This window comes from Mesoplodon densirostris, chromosome 17 (assembly GCF_025265405.1).
Source record: "Mesoplodon densirostris isolate mMesDen1 chromosome 17, mMesDen1 primary haplotype, whole genome shotgun sequence".
In the NCBI taxonomy this organism is placed as follows: domain Eukaryota; kingdom Metazoa; phylum Chordata; class Mammalia; order Artiodactyla; family Ziphiidae; genus Mesoplodon; species Mesoplodon densirostris.
The window spans coordinates 71084654-71110745 of record NC_082677.1 but is presented as its reverse complement, the minus strand read 5'-3'; positions in this window follow the sequence as shown (position 1 = coordinate 71110745).

Genomic DNA, 26092 nt, shown 5'->3' with positions numbered 1-26092 from the left:
CAGCTATCTATAGGAATTAGAAAAAGAAGAGCAAACAAAGCCCAAAGTCAGCAGAAGGAAGGCAATAAAAAAGATCAAGAGGAAATAAATACAATAGAGACAAAAAAAAAGCAATAGAGATGATCAATGAAACCAAGAACTGTTTTATGAAAAGATTAACAAAATTGATAAAACTTTAGCTGAGTTCATCAAGAAAAGAATGAGAGAACCTAAGTAAACAAAATAAGAAATGAAAGAGGAGAAATAACAACTGATATCACAGAGATACAAAAACATCATAAGAGAATACTATGAACAGTTATATGCCAACAAACTGGACAGCCTACAAGAAATGGACAAATTTCAAGAAACATGAAACCTGCCAAGACTGAATCAGGAAGAAATAGGCAATCTCAACAGACTGATCACTAGCAGTGAAATTGAATTTGTAATAAAAAGCAAACAAACAAAGGAAAAAAAAAACTTCCCAGCAAACAAAAGCCCAAGACTAGATGGCTTCACAGGGGAATTCTACCAAACATATAAAGAAGAGCTGATACCTATCTTTCTCAAACTATTCCAAAAATATTGAAGAAGATGTAACAATCCCAAATTCATTCTATGAGGTCACCTTTACCATGATACCAAACCCAGACAAAGACACGGAGAAAGAAAATTATAGGCCAAATCTCTGATAAATACAGATGCAAATATCCTCAACAAAACATTAGCAAATCAAATTGAATAATATATAAAAGGATTATACATAATCAAGATCAAATGCAATTTATTCCAGGGATGCAAGGGTCCTTCAATTTCTGCAAATTAACCAATGTGATACACCACGTAAATAAAGAGACATAGAAATCACATGATTATCTCAATAGATGCAGGAGAAGTATTTGACAAAATTTAACATCCACTCATGTTAAAAACGCTCATCAAAGTTGTTATAGAGGTAACATATTTCAACATAATAAAAACAATTTATGATAAGCCCACAACTAACATCATACTTAATGGTGAAAAGCTGAAAGCTTTTCCTCTAAAATAAGGAACAAGACAAGAATGCCCACTTTTACCACTTTTATTTGACATGATATTAGAAGTCTAAGCCACAGCAATCAGACAAGAAAAATAAATAAAAGGCATCCAAATTGTAAGGGAAGAAGTAAAACTGTCACTATTTGCAAATGACATGATACTATGTATAGAAAACTCAAAAGTCTCCATCAAAGAGCTATTAGAACTAATACATGAATTCAGTAATGTTGCAGGATACAAGATTAATATACCGAAGTCTGTGGCTTTTCTATACACTCATAATAAACTATCAGAAAGAGCAAGTAAGAAAACAATCTCATTTAAAATTGCATCAAAAAGAATAAAATATCTAAGAATAGATTTAACCAAGGAGGTGAAATACCTGTACTCAGAAAACTATAAAACTTTGATAAAGGAAATTGAGGATCATACAAGGAAATGGAAAGATATCCTGTGCTCTTGGATTGGAGGAATTAATATTGTTAAAATGGCCACACTACCCAAAGCAATCTACAGATTTAATGCAATCCCTAACAAAATGCCCATGACATTTTTCAAAGAACTAGAACAAATAATCCCCAAATTCCCGTGGAAGCATAAAAGACCCCAAATTGCCAAAGCAATCTTGAGAAAAAGAACAAAGTTAGAGGTATCATGCACCCTGAAATCAGGCTATACTACAAAGCTACAGTAATCAAAACAGCATGGTAATGGCACAAAAACAGACACATAGATGAATGGAACAGAATAGAGAATCCAGAAATGTAAAATATTAAAAAAACCCATCTTGCATAGAATTTGAAAATTAAAAGGAAATGGGACTAAAACATGAAGAAATGAATTTCTTGAACTCAAGAGAAATGTACAAGAAAGACAAAATTATTTCAGCAATGACCAGATTTCAAGACAGTTGAGAGAACATATCCAAAATACAATTTAAAAATGATAATTGAAGTAAAATAGGAAACCAACCAAGAGGATAAACACATGATTTAAAAAAACAAAAGTTTAATGAGAAAGTGGTAAAAATAAAAGACAGTCAAAGGAGGGATATCACTCCTGTAATTTGTCATACTTGGGAAATAAGAAAAAAACAATGGAACAGAACAAATATTTAAATCATAAACTAGGAAAACTTTCTAAAAATAAAAGAACACCTGAATCAGAATAGTGAAATGACCCATAATGTACCTCAGAAATTTAACTCAGATCGAGAACTTCTGAGGCAACTCCTTATAAAACCATTACATTTCAAAGATAAATAAAAAAACCCTTAAGAATTTGTAAGAGTAAATTATTAAATTTAAAATCACACATCAAATGAGGAAGTTCCAAGAAAAATGAATAATGACAACAAAAAACACAAACTCATTTTTCTTCCAATTGTAAATCCAGGTTCTTTCCTTAAGGCTTCTATGTCCTCTCAATTTATTACACCTGAATGGTGATAGGGTAAAGACTGTTCAGTAGGCTTCTTAAATGACTGTTCCATATTAATACACTTTTAATTTTTTATTCAATTTATTTATATTTCTTCTTATTTCATCTAAGAAACACCTATAACTGATATTAAAAGGTATTGAAAGGGGAAAAATAATAATTTTACATAAACATCAAGTTGACACTTTTAACACCTCTATCTAAATTTGTAATTCATATGTAACATTGTGTGAAGTACATAATTCTTACAGGTTTAAGATTTGAAGTCTCTGAAGACCTCTGTGTAAGATTTGTGATATTATAACTACATGTTTGATATTTAGGTAAGATGGTATCCAAGGTTATCATTTCTTACAGAGAAATGTGAGAGGGAGTTATCTAAGCAATCCTAGTGAACTCAGAAGATTAACATGGTAGGGAGACCTTAAACATGATTCCCCCCGAATATCTTCTTCCTAAGATTATATGTTCTGCTTTTTCTCAGAAAGCAAACCATCTTCCAGTGTCTTCTATAGAACTAATATTTAAGTTGAAATCATTCTAGCTCAGTGGGTACTTTATTTTAATAATTTTAATATTAATCTTGATTAAATGACAATATAGAGAAAATACTTCATAATAAATAACAGCAAATGAGTCACCCCTTAACTATGCTAAAATTACCCTTCACAAAACAAGAATGAGAGAGTATAAATAATGATAATTTAGACTATTTGGAATCCTTTTGCAGTTTCTGTACAATATTTAATTTTCTCATTACATTATTAGGTACAAAATTTAAATTAAGATTCTTTAGTTGTTCAAATTTACTGTATATGATGTTATTTGAAAGTCACAACATAGGTGATTTATATTATCCTGCATTTTTCTAAGCAATATTACAACAAATTTTGTATTATCTGCCTACCTACCCATCACCTACCTTTTCCACCTACTCACCTACGTATACATTTACTTAACTTTAAAATGTTACAAGTGTCTGGGTTGTTAATTTTGCATTCTTAGATATTATTAAGCTTTATTAGTAAGCCTCATGTAAAGGTCACCAAAGTGACTGAGTTAATGCATGTACTCCTTGACCTCAGAAGTATCAAGAGACATGAAAATCTAGAAATCCATGTGGTGACTAGAACTTCTACCTTTTTTTAAAACACCCCCCTGTTAGAAGTATGATTTTGCTGATTGGGAAATTGTTCAAAGAGTCTAAAAACTCCTTCAAAGGAGAATTGGAAAACAGTGTTACTCCTCTTATTAAATAAAAATTCTTTACTGTTTGTAGGTATCAACTTCTCAGATCATGAAAGACTACAAAGTAATCTTTAATATTTCACTGTATTTAAGGTCAATTAGAAAATGCATAGTACTTGACTGCACTGTACCATAATGGCACTGACTGTTTCTGATCTTCCCTAATCACTGTATCTTTAGCCCTTACCAGACTGCCTAAAACACAGTAGAAGTACCATACATATTCAGTGAATTAATAAAGGCATAATTTCCTTCTTTTTTATTGTGCACGCATGTATTTACATTTTAATTTAGAAAATAAAACAATTACCTGCCAGATAGTAATTACAAAATTTTTACTCTTCACTTGTATAAAATATTACTATCTATACTATAGCTATGTATCATTATATTATACTTAAGGCCAAATGTATTTATTTAATCTTGACCTTTAAAACCCACTGAGCTATCAATAATTTTCCTTCCCTGTAATTGTTGTTACTAATTTCAAAAAATGTTTTATTACATCAATCACAGGTAATAGCACAACTAATTGATGGGAGATGATTTTCTAAAAATGCTGTGGTTCAATTTATATGATTGGGTTAATTATCCTTATTTTTCTTGACCGCTTCCATGTTAATTCTCATCTGACAGTAATGACCACTAGTACTGAGAAAGGAATGGTTTGGTAGTTGAATCTTATGCCTGACTCAGCCATTAGAATGCTGGTGATTTTAGCAGATGGTTCAGTTTTTTGCACTAGTGAAATCCATACCAGCAAACACCCCCTTGCTTTTAATGATGGGGTGGCCAAAAATCAGCAAAAGAAAGGTTTCCACATGACACCCAGGTTAAAGTGCTAACAGATTTCAGTTCCTGTGCTTATTTTTTGTGCAGAGTGGATGAAAGAGGGCATCCAGCAAAACAATGCAGAGAACTGAAGACTCCAGCCCAAATGTGTTACTCTCTGGCTTTCCCTACATCTCATCCTTAACATTTGTTTCTTGACCTGACCTCACCCAGACCAGGGTTGAGGTTCTGAGTAGTTCAGTAATGTAGGGGGTCTGCCCTTCTCAAAGGTCCTGCTGGATCCCTCTGGGAGAGATGTCCATTCAAGAGGTCTGAGAACAAGAGCCTTTTCATAACCTCAATTACCACAGGGTCAATATGAAACCTGGCGTCTCCAGTGGTACTTGGCTTGCCTGGCAAGCAGCTGTGGCCCGAAAGCTACTCTGAAACCAAGTTAAACTGTCATCAGTGTCTGTCTCTTAACGACAACAGCAAGAGAGGATATTTTCTGATAATTGGCTTTTTGAGCAACCAGACCCGGGATGTGACTCTTGAACAAATAAAGCCTTGTCAGGATTAAACCCCCATTAGTAATTCATAAGAAATTTCTGTCAAGTTTGTGTGTGTGGTTTTGATAGAACAAAAGAACATTAATTTCCTGACTACACGACCTCATGTGCTTTACATTTATTCATATATTTTACTTTGACAAAAGGTATATTACATCTTTCTAATAAATATATTTATGGTCTGCCATGAGATTCATGCATAAGAATTGAAAATTACCATGAAGCTGATGGCGTCCCGTTAATTGATTGAGACTCTTTCAATCTCTTTAGTGCTCATGCATTAAGTGAGGTCTTGCTGTAGGTCAAAAATATGGTATGAAAAGGGCATTAGGATGAAACAAATCAAGGGATCCGGTTAGATTGAAAACAATGTTCATCTTGGCAAAACCCAAGTTAGAATGTTTCAAATCAGAAGTGAAAACTAAGCCAAATGGTTTAACTTAAAGTCTACTATATGGCCTTATTAAGGAACTGAATGTGTTGTAGTCACATCCATTTGGATGTTTATGATATATTATAAACATACATGTTTTATGCATTATGAAAGCCTCCTTTGATCTCTCCTGGAAACCACAAGAGCTTACTGATGATTGCTTTAGCTTGACAGTTTTTTGGAGAAAATCCATTAAGGCACACAGAAAATCACATGCTATCGTTTTGAAAGAATTTCTCCTGGAAAAAAAAAAAAAAAGTTTTGCCTAAGATAGTTTGAGAATTGAAATAGGGACTTTTTACAATGCCATTGTTGCTAATAACTGTATATGTGTATCAAAGTTATACAAAATGCTTAGCAACATTTATTGCTAAATATTTAAAACTTCAGTAGTACATACACAAAATACTGATCGATTTTTGTCTTTAGTATTCTGGCTTCTCCACATAGTGATAAGTATGTCTTCATTTATAAAAACTTCCCAGGCTTTCCCATTCTTCTTTCCCATTGTGGTTATATATTGAATCTTGTTCTTTAAACCATTTCTTATTCTACATAAGCTAGGCTCACTCACATGGGCCCAGGCACCACTTTATGCTGTGCTATGTCTCTAGGACCTAGAATAGTGTCTGACACATAGAAACCCTCCAACAATGTTTGTCAAAGTATGAATATCTAAACTTGTGTATTAACAAAACAATGACAAAGCTACTGGTCAGTGTTGATGGCAATGGAAAGGCTGAAGATTTCTTGGGAATATTTGGGAAAGTTATGATAATAGTACTATGCTTATAACTCTATGGAATATTTAGTGTAGAACTCTAATGACTTGTCTTTCCAGGCTTATGTTAATCTAGTCATATGTATGAAAGATATTTCCGAGAAGACAAGAATAATTGTATAGGTACAAACCATTTGTTAATTTAAAGCAAGTTTTTAGGCTTTTCAGCTACATAAATAAATGCAGTTTGGAAAAAAAAATGAATGCACTTGTGAGTGAGTTTATCAATTCATTTCACATAAATGAACTTTGATCTTGATGGTAAAATATGGTCAACCAGGTGTCTCTGTCAAAAAAAGGATCCATAATAGGACTTTGCCATAACAGAACCTCAATGACTGTCCCTTAGTTAATTAATTCCACCAGATAGTTAGCACATATCATTTAGATAGCATGTTAAAGAAAAAAACAAAAATTGAGAGTTTTCTATGTAATTATTAACCATCTTTTGGATTATCTAATTTAATTCTCACAACTACCCATGAGGGATGAATTATGAAACGAAAATCACCTTTACTGATCACATTATAAGTGCAGCACACTGTTCTAGAAATTACACATATGTATATATGTAGAGGGAGGGAGAGAAAAAAGAGAGGGAAAGGAACAGAGAGAAAGGGAGTGAGAAGAAGGATGGGCAGAGGAAAAGAAGGAAGAAAGGAGAGGTGAGGGATAGGGTGGTTGGAGAAGGTTTTCTCATGGACCACAAGACTGTTTGGAGATTAGAACCACAAAGATGAACCTGACCTCTTGCAGTCTAAGCTGGTATGGTGAGCATAAAGTGATGAATTCAGGTGATATATCCCAGCACATATTGGCGAAGCAGCTGAGTGAATAAGAGGAAAAGGAGTGTTGGAGCTATTACCAGGGCCACTCAGATCTGCCTCCTCTGTTGGCCAGTAATGATGTAGAATCTAAGACAAGGACTCTCATCCTAAGCAAGTAGGGCTCTGTCCCACACACACTTAACTCACTGCAAGGCTGAAGGATAGACCTATCTTCATTTTGCAGATGAGAAAACTAAAGTTTTACAAGGTTAAAACCACAGCTAGCTCATGGCCCATCTATGGACAAGCTGCACATATTGATTGCAAAGTCTGATGTCTTGAGGAGTGCTGCATAAGGCAGGCTCAGGTCATGTGTACATGCACAGGCCAATGTGTGTATTTTGTTGGCAGCTTCTCTGGCCAGTATATGGTTTCAAAAATGCAACTTAAATAAGCAGATATTATGATTTTTGTGTTCATTTTCTATTGTTGAATTGCAAGTTACCACAAATAAAATGGTTATAACAGCAAACATTTATTATCTCATTTCTATAAGTCAGTGACTGAGTGTGGTTCAACTGGGTTTACAGCCAATGCTTCCAAGAGACTGCAATCCAGGTGTCATTTGTGGCTGCAATCTCATCTGAGGCTTGGTGTCCCCATCCTAGCTCACTGGCAGTTGGCAAAATTGAGTTTCTTGTGGTAGTTGGAGTGAGATCCTCACTTCCTGGGAACTATCCACCGTTCTCTGCCATGTAGCCCTCTCTACACCATGCAGTTTTGTTCTTTGAAGCCAAAAGGAGAGTGTCTCTCTCTTCTTTGGTCTCTGACCTCTTGACCCTCTTTTGAAGGAGGGTCAAGGACTCATCTAATGAAGTCAGACCCACTTAGGATAATCTCCCTTTTGATTAACCACTGCCTTAGGGCCTTAGTTATAGCTGCAAAATCCCTTCATCTTTGTCATAGAGGTAATATAACCAGGAGAGAGAGATATCATCCCATCTTTGCTATATTCTCTTAGTTGGAATCACGTTAAAACTCCTGCCCAACTCAAAGAGAGGGGGAAAATGCAAGGCAGGCCACATCTGGAGTTCTCTGAGAATTCCACTTTGTACGAGGTATGCAGTAAAAACATTTTAGGACTTACCTTCCTACATGAGCCTCTGTTACACTTCCATGTCACCTGCCTAGTTCATGGATACATTTGTGTTTGGAAAAATCTAGTTACAAGTTTAATATGATAAAAGTATAACTAGGTACTGGCATTTCTTAGAATTGATAGGTCTTGAAGAAAAATAAGTGATTTTTAAATATATCTGCAAAGAGTTGTTTATTCTTATTATCCTTGATCTAGCTGTCAAGACAAAGTAGCAATCTGGGTATCAGGGGAAGAAGGCATTTACTTTGTGTAAATGAATACTTGCTTCACTTCTTGGCCCCCAATATATGGCAAAAATCAGACAATTCCATCTAAACGCTTCTAGAGAGAGAGTGGACCTTGCATCACCTGCATCTCCTGGACGCCTGTTTGAAATGCAGAATCATGGGCTTCATGCTGATTCAGAATATTTTTTTGTAACAAGATCTAGGTTATTTTTTGTATGTTAATATTTGAGAAGTGTTACCTGGAAAATCTTACATTAAATTTACATATTCTCTCATACATCTGTGCCTTTGAATATTCTTTCCTGTCCTTGTTGATTTAAAATAGAATATATATGAAAAATTTTAAAGTTATTTTATATATTTAGTAATATCTACATAAACATGCTGGACAAAGTTTGGAATCAATATAAAGTTGGGGGAATTAGGAGAACAGAGAGATGAACATGCCTCTTGTTTCTCTTTCTCTCTTTATCCTCCTATTTTTCTTTTATCCTTCAATTTGATATCCTCACAGAAGCCATAGACCTCACTTCCTCTTTTCTACTTCAAGCAGAGACTGATAAAATTTAGATTAAGCAATAAAATCAAACTGGAAATGTCATACTAGCCAGAGGTAAATGGGATGAATTAAGGGATATTTTCAGCTTATCAATCTAGTCTTTTTAAATTTGTAAATCATTAAAAGAAAAAGAAAAAAAAAAGATATCACAACACCATATATCTTCCTTACCATTGCCAGGGAATCTGCACTTCACAGGGCTCAGCAGGAGATATGACTCATCTGTGATGTGGCACACTGCAATTATTTCAAGTTAGAATTCAAAACATATTTTTGCATTACAAATTCCTCTAAAACTACAGAAAAATTATATAGTAAGTACCCTAAAGATCTAGAATCTCTGGTCTTATGAACCATTAAATTCAATAAAAATTTTGAACAATAAAAGAAGAAGGAGGGGAGAACTTAATTTTAAAATAGTTTCTTCCCACATTTGATATTCATCAAAGAAATAATGATTCTTGCTTTATTATCTTCTGCATAAATTATATTCAAAATTAGTAAGGGTTCAACATAATAATTTATTTTCACTTTCATGTACTGAAAGATGAAGGTACTCAAAATCAGCTACATTTTATCAAAAAAACCTACTTGATTTCATCAGGGATCCTCAGTTGTCTGCTTGGTTCAAAGTTAACACAGATCATGAAATCAGAACACCTTTAAGTTAGAAATTCACACTGATCAGCTGTGTCCTTTGGAAAATAATTCAAACTACTTCTGCCTCAGTTTCATGGGGTAAAAGACTAGTAAACCTTTACATAGTTATGGTGACAAAATGGCTAATCTATCAATCTAACCATTAATGAGATGCCTGACAAATAGTAAATGTTAATAAACATAGTGGTTATTGGGTAATTCCATGGCGGTTCAGTGGTTAGGGTTCCAGGCTTTCACTTCCAAGGACAGGAGTTCATTCCCTGGCAGGGGAAATAAGATCCTGCAAACCTTGAAGCCAAAAAAAATAAAGCTGTTGTTTTTATAGACAGATGAACGTTTACCTCAAAACCTTGTTTTCAATTACTGTTAAGATATTTGAAAACATTAATAATTTGAGTTCTTTCTTCATTAACAACTGTGACAATAATGTAGTTTTAAGACTATGCTGCATATTATCAAACGTCCTGATCTTGATATATCAAAAGGAGCTCATTCAGTTCCTACTTTCACATTTTGTGTGTTGACTAACACTGAAGATTATCATCTGGGTAATTATATTACCTCTGTATACTACCTTTCTCCTATTTCACTTTATTAAGAAAAAAATTTATATCACTATCCCTGTAAAAAATGAATAACATTCTTCTAAATTAGTTTGGTTTGATTTTGACCAACGAGTGTGTATTGTATATAAACTACAATCTTTTCTCTATGATAGATTTCAAGATGTAACAGACGTTTAAACATGATCTCTGCTCTAAGATATGTAACATCCAAAGAAGAGCAAATTAACACACATCAAACAACAGGGAGTCCATGACAGAACAGCTTAAAGAAACTCATTTTCATAAACTGCATTGTTGTGTGCCAAGTTTTATGAAGTAGACAGAAAACTCTGTGGAAGAACAGAAATGAAAAATGAATGGAAAGTGGCATGATTCTGGTAGATGTTGTTCATTCACTCACCTGCCCACTTATTAACTGTACATCTGTGCTCAGCTTACCACTTCATAAGACCCTTGCAAGCTTGCAGAAGTAAAGGAGTAGAGGAAGGCATTGCTTGTTTGTTAAAGGTCTGGGTACTGGCGAAAAATACAATGAGGAAGGTTGGAATGTATTGGTTCCTGATTATGGGGAAGGAATGATTGAATAACACAGAGTGTATTCTGGAAACTTATCATCACTTGTAGAGACTCTGTTAGCAACAATTACCTGAAAAGGACACCCCACCACCACCACCTGTCATTTCTCCAACTCTGCCACTTCTCCAGCCAACTGGACCAGAAGTAGAGGCCAAGTCCAAATCCAATTGACCTATCTGAAAGGATGCAGAGGCTGTAGCTAGTTGTTGGAAATTGACTTGAAGCTGGTGGCCATGCATTGCTATTCTCTAGCAGCAGTGTTTCTAAAGCAGAGAAGGTAGAGGGTATGTCACTTCTAGAACACAAGAAGATGTTTGTTCTCAGCTGCTTCCCAGCAATGTCCTTATTGAGCATGGTGGTTTAGATCTTGTGTTCATCACAAGGGCTATGCGCTATGAAAATTGTTATTCCTACCACCCTTACTTGGAATTTCTCCAGGGGTTATCTGTGCTTTGTAACCAAGTAATCTTTATTAGCGCTGATGTGTAGGATGAAGCCAAGTCATGGTGAGTCAGGAAAGCTGAGCAGACAAATTGTGTTTAGGTATAATAGGAAATGACACAATCGAAGCCTTTGAATAGGAACGTGAAGTGATCAAAGTGGTTTTAAGAAAGATGGATTTGGCAGCAGTGTTCAGGATTGATTAGATGATCCTAGAATCATGTAAGCCAGCTCAGAGGTTCATGCAGTATGCGGAGAATCAGATTTGTAAATATTATATATATCTAAATAAAATTAATACTCACTGTTACAGAAGTAATGGCTACCAGATGATGAAAATGTATGAAGCACTGTACTTTCTAAGAACTTTAGGTATACTAATGCATTCTATTTTTACAGTCAATATTACATCTTATCTTTTAACAATTAAGATCTGCAAGAAGAAACATCTGGTTTAGTTCTTCAGCTGGGACTTAAACCTAGTTCTATCTGATACCAGGAACTATTTCCCTTTGTTTTCCAGATTTTTGATAAAATGGACATTATGGCAGCATACATCTTGTATCACATCCTAGGACCTGGGTTAGATGCTAAGCATGTGAAAGTGAATAACCCTGCTACTCTGAGAAGTTCATACCAAACATTGCAAACATTCTTTGCAATGTTTTTGCAAAGAACATTACCAAAAAACCTTTTTGTATAAAGTTTTTAGCTATTTAAAGTAAAACAACAGAATGCCTCATGATAACTGCTTCAAAGAACTTCGAATGTAATTATCACATATAATTATCACATCTCCAAAGGAGAACAGTATTTACAAATAGAAACACTTAAATACCCTTATTTAAAAGAGTTTCTTGAAACTCTTTTAAGAGGCAAGATCACAAAGTGAGACCAACATGCTAGGAGAGCAGGTGATCAGAGAGATGAATTAAAGACTCCAGTTCTGGAGAAGGTGACAGACCCACAATCAGTGCTTGAGTTCTCTCTGGAATGGTTACAAACATGAGAAGGGACATGGGTGAGTCTCAAAATCTACCATGAAATTCTTTGCAGGAGTCCTAGAAGCCGAAGGTGAAAGGGGTGCAGAGTGTTCTGTGGAGGTGGGGCTGGGAGTCAAGAGTGTTATTAAGTTGAGGGCTGGTAACTATGAGTACAGCAGAGTCCAATGACATGGAGTTTCTGTCCCACACTGTCCCTCCACACTGACCCAAGAGGAAGTTTTCCAGCCCCGTCACCTTCAATATAGTAATTCAAAGCCAGTGACAAAAAGAAATGCCACCATAAACAGATAAGGAAAACTTCTTGGGTGGGAAATAGAATAAAATGAAAACACCTATTTTCCTTCTTTCCTAAACTACAAGAGGCATCTCTTGAAAAAAGAGAAGTATCCAGTACGAACACTAATTGGAATTAGCCACAGGGGTAGGGTGAACCCGTATTTGTGTACGTGGAGAAAGAGTCCTTGATGTCACTCCAGAAGCTCTCCTGCAGGGGACACATCCACACCTCCAATCTGGCCAGAATCCGTACTTAAATCCTGGGATTTGATCACACCTATAGATGCCCCAAACCAGAAATGGCAGTAGACACTCCAAAAGAATATGAGTTTAAAAGAAATATTATTGGGCTTCCCTGGTGGGTCAGTGGTTGAGAGTCTGCCTGCCTATGCAGGGGACACAGGTTCGTGCCCTGGTCTGGGAAGATCCCACATGCCACGGAGCGGCTGGGCCCGTGAGCCATGGCCGCTGAGCCTGTGCGTCCGGAGCCTGTGCTCCGCAACGGGAGAGACCACAACATTGAGAGGCCTGCATACCGCAAAACAAACAAACAAACAAAAAAAGAAACATTATTGATATATATATATATGGAATATGTGCAACAAAAAAAGAAACCAAAAATGGACAACCTATAACAGAGAGGTACAATTAATAGACCAGATAAATTACAAATAAAATAATACAATCCAATAATAACAAATATCTTTTAGTGAACAAATAGCCTTTAAGAACTATTTGGTGCAAACTAATATTCTAAGAAAAACAGATTAGTCATTGACAAAATTAATAAGATAAAGAATTTCCAGTTTAACAGAGATAAGTTATGATACTTATCATTAAGACTGAAAAACATGTACTTGCCCTACACACACGAGCTTAAAGATGAAAAACCTGGATACTTCTGTATCACCCAAAATGTTTAAAATGATACAGATTCCTGAGCTTCATCCCTAGTCATTACAGTGTGAGAAACCCCTGGTAATTATGGGGAAAGACAGATTCAGGCAGGATTTCTCAACAATGACACTACTGACGTGCGGGGCTGGATGCTTTGTTGTGGAGGGTAACTTGTGCATTATAGGATGTTTAGCCGCATTCTGTCCACTATACTCTAGTAATGATACCACATCTCCTTCCTCTCCCCACTCACCTAAGTCATGACAATCAAAATGTCTTCAGGCATTGTCTATTTGCCCCTGAGACAAAACTATGCCCAGGTAAGAACCACTAGATTAAAAAGTGATTTCCTCTCTCCTGGGTGTGTTTTGGTGCTTAGTTTCTGTGATGGAGTTACTGTGCCTGCAGCAGCAATGGGGCAATGGGAGAAGAATCTTGCCTTGTATTTAGGATGTTGCTCCTGGCTCTAGAGATTTTAAGCACTACCTTAACTGAGCCCCTTAACTGAACCATACGATGCAAAAATGATTTGAGTGATTACTCTCCCAAAGATGGTCCATTTTACATGCAGAGGAGGGTAGTTCATCCATTACATACAATGGATGCCTTAGCAGATGAGGGCTTAATTGTCACATGGAAAATGGGTTGAGAGGAAAAAAGAAAGTCCCTCTTCTGCTAAAACCAGCTATTATGATTCTGCTTTTCAAAACTAAAGTGCTTAATGCTAACAACTCTCAACAGAAGAATCATAAACAACTTTAAAATGGAGGTGATTTTCTTTAGCTAGACCTTGCAATATGGTTTAATGAGGAATAATTTGCTGATGCCTGTGTTTAAGCATTTCCCTAAGTGCTTTTATGAGGACAGTACAAGAAATTCTATTCCAGGGTTTTGGCATGCTTGAATATGATATTGTTTTGCTCACTTTTTATGACATCTCATCCAGGACTGGCTACATAATTTACGGGGCTCATTGAAAATTGAAATGCAGCGCTCTTTGTTCAAAAACTGAACATTTAAGATGGCAACAGCAGAATCTTGAAGCAAACATGAGGTCTGTGTCATCTCAAAACACTCCCATGAAGCTGGCTCTGTCCTCTTGAGATCAGCAAGTCACATGTCATGTACCAGTTTACATAGGAAGAGACCAAGGCTCTAAAGCTTCACTTACGGTCTCATGGAAATTTATCAAAGAAACCCTGATAGTTCATCATTCAGCACATCAAAAATAGCCCTGGAAGTGACATTGATCCAGCGTTTTTACACCCAAATGAGACAAGTAGATTGTGATGCTGAATTAGAGTTGTCTGTGGAACGACACAGGCAGTATATTATTAAATATACACAAATGCCTTAAGAAATGAAAGAGGCAAAAAGCCAAAAACAAACAAACAACAACAACAACAACAACAACATATATATATATATATGGCCTAAACTTGAATTATGCTTGTGTTAAGCTACTGACGGCATAATAAAATTTGTTGACATCATTACAGCTAACAATTGATATAACATTATTTATTACTACAGTGATAAATCCACCTAGTATAGAGAGTCTATGAACTGAGTAGACTCAGTGAAACAGTTGTTTATCAGAGCAGGCTGCCTCATGTCTTGAATATTTTTCCTGCTATAGACCCTTCAAGCATGACTCTTCTTTCTTAAAGGGATTCTTCAACTGAACCAGGCAGTGTTTACCACGCTGTCCATTGTTCAGTTTTCATTCTCTATAATCCTATCCTAATTTGGAAGGGAATCATTATTAAGATAATTCAGATGATCCCAGCCCTGTATGTTATAAGATTCTACTGGAATATTAATAGGATAATTAGGTAGTTATTGAAAATTTTAAGTTAACTTTTTTCAGGGAGTAGGGGGATAATTTTTAGCATTAAGAATCATACAGTGATTTTTTAACTTTTGGATAATATGTCATAATTATGTCATAAATTTTATACATACAGATTTTTGTTTGTTTTTTGTCTTCTTTTTCTTTTGGTGTGGCTTGTAGGATCTTAGTTCCCCGACCAGGGATTCAACCCAGGCCTCCAGCAGTGAAACCTCTGAGTCCTAACAACTGGACTGTCAGGGAATTCCCCTACAGTGATTTTTTTTTTAATTAAGAAGGAGAATTACAGTGATTTTTTAAAAATTAAATTACAAATAAAAAGGGTGTTTGAATAGCTGCTTTGAATACAGGGCTCTAACTCAGAAGCAATGGCTTATGTTGTTTTCCAGTGACAAGTTCATTTTATAAATCATGACTTCAGCATTAGTAAACACATGGTAAAATCATGTAGTATTGTAGTCTACAATACAATGCAGTTCTCATGTTTTACTAGCATTTTATTTATTTTTCATTCAGAATACTGTATTTAGTATATAATAATATATTTAGATACTGTATCAGCTTCACACTTGAGGTTTTAGGATGTTTTAGGGCATCTGTAGGTGCAATGCAATGGTGGGGATGATGTCAGTTTATCGACATTTATTATGATAAGTGATTAACCTGCTAATACAACTCTTTAGCTAATAGATTCTTCCCTCTGTCACCTACCATAAACACACAATTGTATGCAAATAATCATCACAAGAGAAATTTATACTAGTTTATTATACTGAATCAAGAATGACTGTGAAAAAAAGTCAATAAAGCCAGAGATTTTTTTTAATGATGATTTCAATTGGGTTAAAAAAAAAGTCATCTAAGACTTCTTCAATTCTAAAAACTTGCTCTCTTGGAAGGATTGTTATGCTGACACACCAAACATTTGCTTTCTATATTGATGGGCCTGTAATGGCTCAACTTTGATTTCTGGTCTTTAATCTAAACTGTCCTTTGAAATAGCTGTTGTTCATTTTCATCAGAGTTTACTGTGGGTATAGACACTTTTAAAAAATATATATAATTGACGTAGAATGTTGTATTAGTTTTAGGTGTACAACATAATGATTTGCTGTGTGTATATATTGTGAAATGATTATTACAATAAATTTAGTTGACATCTATCAACACTTATGGTTAAAAATTTTTTTTCTTGTGGTGAGAACTTTCAAGATCTACTGTCTTAGCAATAATAAAGCCATGGATCTTGATACACTCATTATTTTGTCTCAAATATATCATTCAAAAGGATGAAATTTGGGTGTTTATTTAAAATGTTCCGTCCAAGGCTCTCACTAGTGATCCTGATTCATTCAGTAGTTTGGGTAGGTGTAGAGAAATTTTCATTTTAATCAAGAACCCAGGGAGACTCTAACACTGAGAGCCTGCTGCTTATGCTAAGAAAAAAATGCTATCATTTGTTGAATTCTTTCTAGAATGTCTGAAGAGACAGAGAAGCAACAGAAAGAAAGCAAGGCAATGGATGAAGCATATTTGCCAGGGAAAATCCTCTTTATGAATATATTGGAATAGAAAGACCTCTACATTTATTTGACAACAAAAAAAAAGTATCAGAGGTCTATGCATTTGGAAAGCCTTGTATTGGATGGCTTATGGAATAGGAAACAAGATAACAGAGTGAGCTAGAATTTACATTCATAACAGGAGAGGTTTTGTAGTTAATGTCACTGTCTCTATTAATAGGTGTGAGAGAGAAAGGTTACTCATGATCTTGTTAGGGGAAAATTCCCAGAGAGCTCCCTTGCCGTAGAACAGGTAGAGGCTGCAGTGATCAATTCTTCCCTGCTTGTGAGAGAAGGAGAACTGTGTGTGTGGGATGGTGGGGTGGGCAAAGGCATGGAGACAACTTCTTAAAACCCAAACCCAGAAAGTAAGGCTGAGATTAACTAGAAGTAAAGACAGTAGATGTAAAAAAAAAAAAGAAAGGAAAAAAAAAAAAAAGAGCAAGTATTATTGTCCCGTGATGGCTAAGAGAAGGTTGGAGCTGAGAGGGGTCAGGGATCCAGAGCAGAGGCATTAGTCTCCCGATGGAACTCCTAGCAGGAGTCTACACTTTGGTCTACAACAAGAAGCCCCAGTAATTGACGATTCCTCTATGCTGTGCTCTCCACGGTACAAGTGCCTGGAAAAAAAACATCCTCCAATATTTAATAACATTTCCTTCAGTTCAGAAAAATAACAATGAAAGAAAAAACGGGGCTTCCCTGGTGGCGCAGTGGTTGAGAGTCTGCCTGCCAATGCAGGGGACACGGGTTTGTGCCCCGGTCTGGGAAGATCCCACATGCCGCGGAGCAGCTGGGCCCGTGAGCCATGGTCGCTGAGCCTGTGCATCCGGAGCCTGTGCTCTGCAAAGGGAGAGGCCACAGCAGTGAGAGGCCCGCGTACCAAAAAAAAAAAAAGAAAGAAAGAAAAAACGTATCATCATGTCAAGAAAACTGTCTGATACAAAACGCATAAGGTATGTGAATTGATTACAAAACCAGTCTGTGTTCTTCTTAGGTACTTTCCCTGACCATTTTTAAAGAGTTTTTGTATACCTTTGATTTTAGCTTAAAAGAATACAATGCAACACTTTTGCTTATCACTCACAAAGGATAAGAACCTTCAAAAGAGTAGTCTGATTTGTTGTTGTTGTTACCTGGCATTTTTTTCCCCTTGGTTACCAATTTTCAACATGGATAGACTCAGAGATGGCAATTGATACGCACGAGCTGGATAAATTGTGGTAGTTGACTCTTAAAATTCTGCTAAATATAAATAACTCAAGCTTTATTTTCCCCGCTTATGACATCAGCAGGTCCCCTTGAGTGAATTATTTCTTGAGATGTGACTCTCAGTCATTTTTCACTGCAGCTATTGCATTTATTTTGCACTTTATTATTACAATTTTGGTGATTTTGGACAGAAGTATTAGAAAACCAGAGCACCCAGAGTGCTCCTTGTTAGTTCAGTGAAAATTTGGGATGTCTCTTAAGGCAATTCTAAGTAATGCTAGAGAGCAAATGTTGAAATGAATTACCTCATTCATTTTATTTATCTTAATGCTGTTTGGATCTGCTATTAGATTCTTAAAGAAAATACATTTAGTGAACAAGTGTTGCTCCAGAAGATAGGCTATGCAGATACTGATTTTTTCTCTAGCATCTTATCTTCAAGTTCAGTCGGTGTTTAGCATAGCTCACCTGGCAGCTGAATACGCTGAAATACAAAGGGAACCCCAGGGCATTGCTGAGAATATTGAAGGACATCTTATACTGTTCACTCATCATTTATCTCCTTTGGTGTCTAAAATCTGTGAATCTTAGAGAAACATGGGGAAAAAATGTTAAGGAGTTGTTGCCAGGGTCATAGGGTTTTCCACTTCTTTTTTTTCACATGTCAGCAGATGCATATTTTCAAGTTCAGCAATGGCTATTTTTCTTGATTTTTGTCCTTTATGTGGATTATTCAACTCCCTTTTCTTTTTTAGAGTTAGCCATATCTAGACTCTCCAAAAAAGAAATTGCCACCTATACGTTTCAGGAGGAAAAAAAAAAAAAGGTGATTAGAAAGCCTCAATGTCTCAGACCTTAATTAAAAGGAGGTCATGGGGCTTCCCTGGTGGCACAGTGGTTGGGAGTGCACTTGCCGATGCAGGGGACGTGGGTTTGTGCCCCAGTCTGGGAAGATCCCACATGCCACGGAGCGGCTGGGCCCGTGAGCCATGGTTGCTGCATCCAGAGCCTGTGCTCTGCAGCAGGGCTGGGGAGGCCACAGCAGTGAGAGGCCTGCGTACTGCAAAAAAAAAAAAAAAAGGAGGTTATGAACAGAACCTTGTTGTGTCCCCCATCCCCATCCCTGTGGAGGCAGAAACAGGCATATAGACATCAGTCAACAGCACTGTGTGGACAATGAAAAGAGATTCTCCCCTGTCCGTATCTGCTTACCTATGGCTACTGTCTGCTTTGGCAATTTGGATATTTTCCAAATGCTAATGGAAATGTTGTCAATAACACGCTTCTCTCTATAAGTTCTGTACCTTAAAATGTTCTCAGCAATGTTTTACACACAAACAATTACAGCTTATGGTTGCTTATGTGGTTAAGAGGTGAAAATTACATCTCACAGGGTAGGAAGTAGCTCAGAATCTTTTGACAGTGAAACCCTCAGAACCCAAAGGGTCCATGTACAATATTTGTGACATTTTTATTCCTCCTTAAAGATACACATGCACACACACACAAAGAGGAACTGCTTATAAATAGAAATATAAATACAATAGTCATGAGTACAAGAGTCAAGTCTCCCAAACTTAGCTTCGTGGCAGTCGTTTTTCAAGATGTTATTATCTCACATGACAATTTGTAGGCAACAGTGTAGGTGGGTTCACAGTGTTTGTGAAACAGAGTAGTGCTGATGTGTTAGTCACTCTGCTATCATCTGGTGATTATCAAGATGACCCTTGATAATACTTAAGTCTGCACTGTGTTTGCTTCATTTGCTAGGCAGTTAATTGCAATTTTCCCTGAAGAAGCAATTTCACTTTCTATAAGTGAGTACAATTTTTGCAGAAGTGGGAGGAGTTGAGGAAAGAAATGAACAAGGAAAGATTTTGTTTCTCAGTGGTGGGAACTCAGAAGGATTTTTGTTGTCCTTCCTCTTCCTCTTCCTCTTCTATTGCTAAACATAGCATCTAACTATGCTTAATTAGTTTCCAGGTCAAATATAACTTGAGATAAAAATATGTTAAAATTTAGCCACACCCCCTTATTTCCATACTTTTAAAAGAGCAAATTTTAAATCTATCCTTGACATTATCCAATTTGAATGATGAATAATTTTACCTAATAAGAGTGTCTATATAGAAATATTCTTCAAGAAATAATCTTGAAAATATTTCAAACGGAATTAGATCTTTCCTGATGGGTACTTAATAAATATTGTTAGTCAGGAGAAATTATTTTTTAAATGCTTCTCATCCTGTTACTCTGTTGGTGAGTGCATAAAGTATTCTAATAATTCTAGAGGAAAGTTTGACATTATGGACCACAAGTATCAATACTTAAAATATCAATAGCTTTGTTTTTTAATTGCCTAGAATCTTTAAAGCAGAACATACTAATAACTTTTGATGAAACAATTATATTTGTGATATTGAATGATGACAAAATAGATAGACCCCTTCAAAAACAGATATATACATAGATAGACATGAATGTTCAGCAAAGTATTATTTATAACAATTAATTATTGAGGAAAAGTGCATATTTATAAAGAGGAATTAAATTATCTATGGAATCACTTCTCCAATAAAGTCTATGTAGCCATTAAAATTATATTTCACAGATTTGCTTGTTTCTAAGAAAAAAGTTCATAAAACATTATTAACATTAAGATCAGATTGAAAAATATAAAATTTATGTATGTATATGAAACCTCCCTGTAGACCATAAGCACAATGTTGATGGTGATTCTGTCCAAAGAGTGAGTTTACTTGTGATTTTAATATTCTAAGTGTTTTTATGTTTCCCAGACTTTCTGCAGTGTACTGTTAATGTTTTTGTAATGAGAAAAAATATATAAAATATAAAAATATCTGAAAAACAAAGTATAAAATAATGTTTTAGATTTTCTGCTATTTATTCTTCAGTTTGTGTAAATGAGCATAGTAAATAATATAAAGCTACTAGACTTTTTTACTGAAAAATCCTAACTTTAACTCCTCCTCGTAGTAAATAATCTCTTACTTAGACTTTCACTTGCTCTAACCTTTAAGTTTAAATATGAAGAAATAACCAAATTTCTCCATGTGTTTATTCTGATACCTGTGAACAATGCAGTAGGTTCTGGGTTGTTGGTCTGGTATTTGTTTCCCCCAAATGGATCATCACACTTGGGACCATTTCTTTCAGGAGATAACAATTGAATAACATGTTTTAAAAATCTTATTTAGGGCTTCCCTGGTGGCGCAGTGGTTGAGAGTCCGCCTGCCGATGCAGGGGATACGGGTTCGTGCCCCGGTCTGGGAAGATCCCACATGACGCGGAGCGGCTGGGCCCGTGAGCCATGGCCGCTGAGCCTGCGCATACGGAGCCTGTGCTCTGCAATGGGAGTGGCCACAACAGTGAGAGGCCCGCATACCGCAAAAAAAAAAAAAAAATCTTCTTTATAAGGAAGAGTATGTCATAAAATTGTGGGTAAAACGGAAAATTTTTTTGCAGTGAAGATGTTTTAGGAGGTACAAAGGTGAGAATGACTGATGAAAAATTTAGGCAAAGGAAATCCTTTCTAGAAAACTAAATCATAAAAATGTGTATTGGTGAGAACTCTCAAGATATTTTACAGTCTTGAAACAGAATGCTGTACAGTTAAATTTTAATTATTTTAATCTAGATAGAAAATAATGTAGCGGAAGCCAATGCTGCCCCAAACCAAGGAATGGTTTTGGTTCAGTAATAAAAAATTTTGATCGCTAATCTCGAAAAGACTCAGAATTTTGGGCATGGTCCAGTAAAGTGATATGTTGCTGTGAGGAGACAATGGAAAAGACTTGACGACAAATGGTTTCTCTTTAACAATAAAATAAAGGTAGAAATTGCTCAGATGCTAGTTATGCAAAGGCTGAAAAAAGTCTAAGACAACTTTTTCTTAATTATCATTCCATATATCTTCTAGTATTTTGTCTTCTCTTGTTCACCACAGCCCCTGAAGAAGAGGAATATATTAAATGTACTAAATGGGGCAATGGGGTTGTTATTCTTTCTTTCCTCCTTCTTCCTTCTCTCCTTCCCTCTCCTCTTCCTGCTTTCCCCCTCTCTCTCTTAGAATTTAGTTATACATTTTTAAAACTGAAATTAGTCAGCTGAATACATGCCAATTCATTTATTTTGAAAAATTTGCAATAAAAGTACCACTCAGAGATATCACCCAAGTTTATTGAAAATTACTCTCTTTAAAAAACAAGAAAGTACAAAAGGAAACATGGAGCCACAGTTTGATATGGACTAAGATAATGAATTATTTCACCGAGTGAAGTGATTTGCTGATATATCTTTCAATTATAACAAATAACTTTGTAAGTATTTATTCTATATATTCATGATCCACATGTTTTCATAATACTTGTTGAAAACAGGGGAAAAACATCCTTCTCACTTAACCCTCCTATGGTCTCTATTCCATTGTAATACTAGAGAGGAACGGAGTTTTAAAAAAAATGGAATGTCTCTGCCTGGTAAATTGTGACAGCAGAATGTGTGTCCAGAAGCAGTATCCCTCATCTTAATTAAAGAATAGTTTTACAAGAAAATCATGACTATGCAAGTATACAATAAAGACATAACAAATGTTTCATTTAACTAATTAATTAATGAGGGAACCTGCAAGATGTTAGAACTAAAGGAACATTGGAAAAACCCATACTTATATATGTCATCAGGAACACTGAAATGCATGTATAAATTGGTCCATAAGACAAATTTTGTCCATAAGACAAAAATCAATTGAATCTCCACCTCACAACATTTGCATTTTTATAGATGAGCATTGTTTGCATTACTATCAGTCTTCTATACAGATATACTGATAGCATATGATAAATAGTACAGTATTTACACAGAGTTTTGAGAAACTCGAGGACAGTAAAAGGTGAGTTAACTTGGAAACGTGTGCTAGTCAGGGTATCTTATAATCTTTTTTGTCCCTTTCCAAATCTTTTAAGTTTTTTCATGACACTTTCCACATCTTATCAGCAGTTAATTATATAACTTAGACCACATCAAGTTTTTTAGAATTGTTGCTCTCATGCATTATTCAGGATGAAATAAATATGAGTAAATAGTCATAGAATTAGGAAACTTAGTTCTAAAGGAAATCCAGGACATCACTGGATCCATCCAACTTTGTATTTGTAGAAATTGTGATCTTCATCATTTAGATGAAAGAATAGTGCACAGGGATTTTGCTGGATGGAAAACATACAGAAATGTCAATTCAGATGGGACTGCCTACATATTTGCATGATTACTGCCCCCAGTTGTACCAGAGGGGTCTTTGAAGTCCAAAGTGTGATATGGACATAAACACTCATACCGACATGCCTCCCAAACTTTCTCTTACAGCTATCACCTATACTTTCTACTTATCTAGTGAGGGGGGCAATGAGGCATTGAAAGTGAATGGAAAGAAAACATAAAGGAGAGATATTAAGAGACACTCACCACCACTCCCCCATGGCCCCAGTTTCACCTGACACCACTTTTAACTATTTGTCCACTGCATTTCTTCCCAAAGCTGCACAAGATTTTCTCTCCATATTACCAAACTGAGACTTGTATTTTAATCATATTTATAATCATATTTACAATAGCGCTAGTCCCTTTGAATGCTTTCTCCCTGTTCTCTGCCTGTCACTTTCTTAGGCATGCCTCAAGATTCACTTAAAATTCCATCTGCTCCATAAGGCTATGTTCTGAACTCTCAAAATGTCCTCTTGCTATTATGTGGCTGTAGTTCTTTGCAGTAGTACCTTAGTCAAACTTGCCTTGCTCTGCATGTACTGGAAACACAGAAGATAATTAATGACTAAGAATATTAAAATAACTAGCAGTGTATTAATGAATAAGAGAATACATGAATAAATAGGTATACAAATGAGTTAAAGAATGAATAGGATGATTTAAAAATGTATGCAAGTGCCCCTTTTCTTCCTCAGGGATGTAAGTCCTGGGGTTTGTTGTTAGATCACCCTCAAAGTAGGGACAGTGAGAAAAGCATCCAATTAATCTTTTCCCCTAATTCAAGCCCTAATATAAACTTACCTTATGACTTGAGATGTATTTAGTCTTTTAAAGTACTTTAGGGATGAGTTTCTGTCATGTCCATCAAAAAACTGAATCCTCAGAAAAGTAGAGTCCTTAAAAAATAGCAATTATTAGAAAGTCTCATATACTCAAAAAATTCAGCCTGGGCTGAAAACAAAAACAAAAACAAAAAACACTCCTCAAGAAGTTTATTATCTTACTGTTAAAACTTCATTAGGTCCAAGAGAAGAAATACAACAAATTCTTTTGTCTCTTTTATCACTATCATCAAAGTAGATTCTGGCAGGTACATGTCTTAGAAGTTTCTTATTTGGATGTTATAGGAGAAGTGGAGATTTTATACTAGAGTCTTGAAATTCAGATTTATTCTAGTAATTAAACGTGAAAAGTCTCTAGTTTCATAGGTGATCCCCAAACCACACAACCCTACCAGTGCGTGTTGAATTGATCTGAAGTGATTCTGAGTTTATTTGTTTTAGGGAGGACAATGAGAATTACGTGGGTAGATGCCTCCCAGGTCTTTTCTGAAATGAGGCTCCATACTTTGCAAGCACTGATAAGTTAATTTCCAAATATTCAAGGGCTTATCCAAAACTTTCCAAACTGCCTTCCCAACTTGCTGATGCATGCTCAAGTTCTCAGCAGAATCGTTTACAATACGCTTTTTGTTTCTCATATTTACCCTACAGTTCTCCCCAGGTGACAGTGTTGTCTGCTCTTTGTCGTTGTTGTTGTTTTTATTTATTTATTTATTTTTATTTTCCCCTTAAAAAGTCTTCTAGTTTTACAATTACCTTCTAATCTTTTTTGACTGCTCTTTAGAAACTGTGGTATGCGTCTTATTTTGATGTCTTAGTATTCTTTGTGATAGTATTCTTTGTGACAGAGTATATGCTCCTAAATTTATATTTAATACATTCCATGAGCCTAGTTCCAGATTTTCATTATCATATAAGTAACTTTTGCATATTTCTTAACATCTCCGTGTGAATGGTTTAATGTAAATTGCATATTATAATATCATCTTGTTTACAGAAGTGCTATGAAAACAAAACAAATAAAAAATTGGAAAATATGGTATACTCTAAAAACAAATAGCTCTGATATTGCATCTAGGAGTTTGTTTTTGTTTTTGTTTTTAAATGAATGAAACTTTGTAAACTATGCACTTTATAAAACAGTCTTAAATGTGAAAAACAGAGATAAGAATGAATGGGAGGGTCAGTTCTAGAAATGAGAGTCAGGACATAGCTGAAGGCTAAAGGTATTAGAAATTATAGAGAGGCGAGATGTTGAGAAAGGTGATTGATTTGAACTAAGTTGAAATATGAAAGTGTCCAGATACTTACCAAAAGGGATTGAATTTTGATCTACTGGTGGTTAATACTTCACATGGTTTACATAAAGTGGCAATCTAGGAAGTTTGACTTAGGATCACTAAGCATATAAAATACATTTCAAACCCATAAAATGTTCTAACAATAAAGAAGCTGTTACTGGTTAAAAGTTTTGTGGAAGCTATATACTTTAGAGGTGGATTGAGGCTTAGGCATTCAAAACTTAACACTAATATATATATATATATATATATATATATATATATATATATATATATATTTCTCTTAATGAGTAGACTCTACACTGTTTTTATTTTGAAATTTTCTTTTTGGCATAAAAAATTTATATTTGATTTTTTTTAAAAACTGGGCAATAATATGACTTCTGTTTTCTTCTTTTCCCTGTCCCTAAAATTAATTCCTTTGGGAAAGAAATCATCTGGAATTCAATACTATCCAAGATTGAAAAGGTGAAGGTTTTAATTAACTGCCCTAGAGCTTATCATTGCAAGATGAGGGTATTTAGCTCAAGTGGTGTGAAGAGCTGTTAAATTATTCTAGCAATTGAGTTTCCATCCTTTTTGTCCTATATTGTAAAATCCTTTAATGGCTAAACACCCCAGAACTTGGACTTTAGACTCTGTG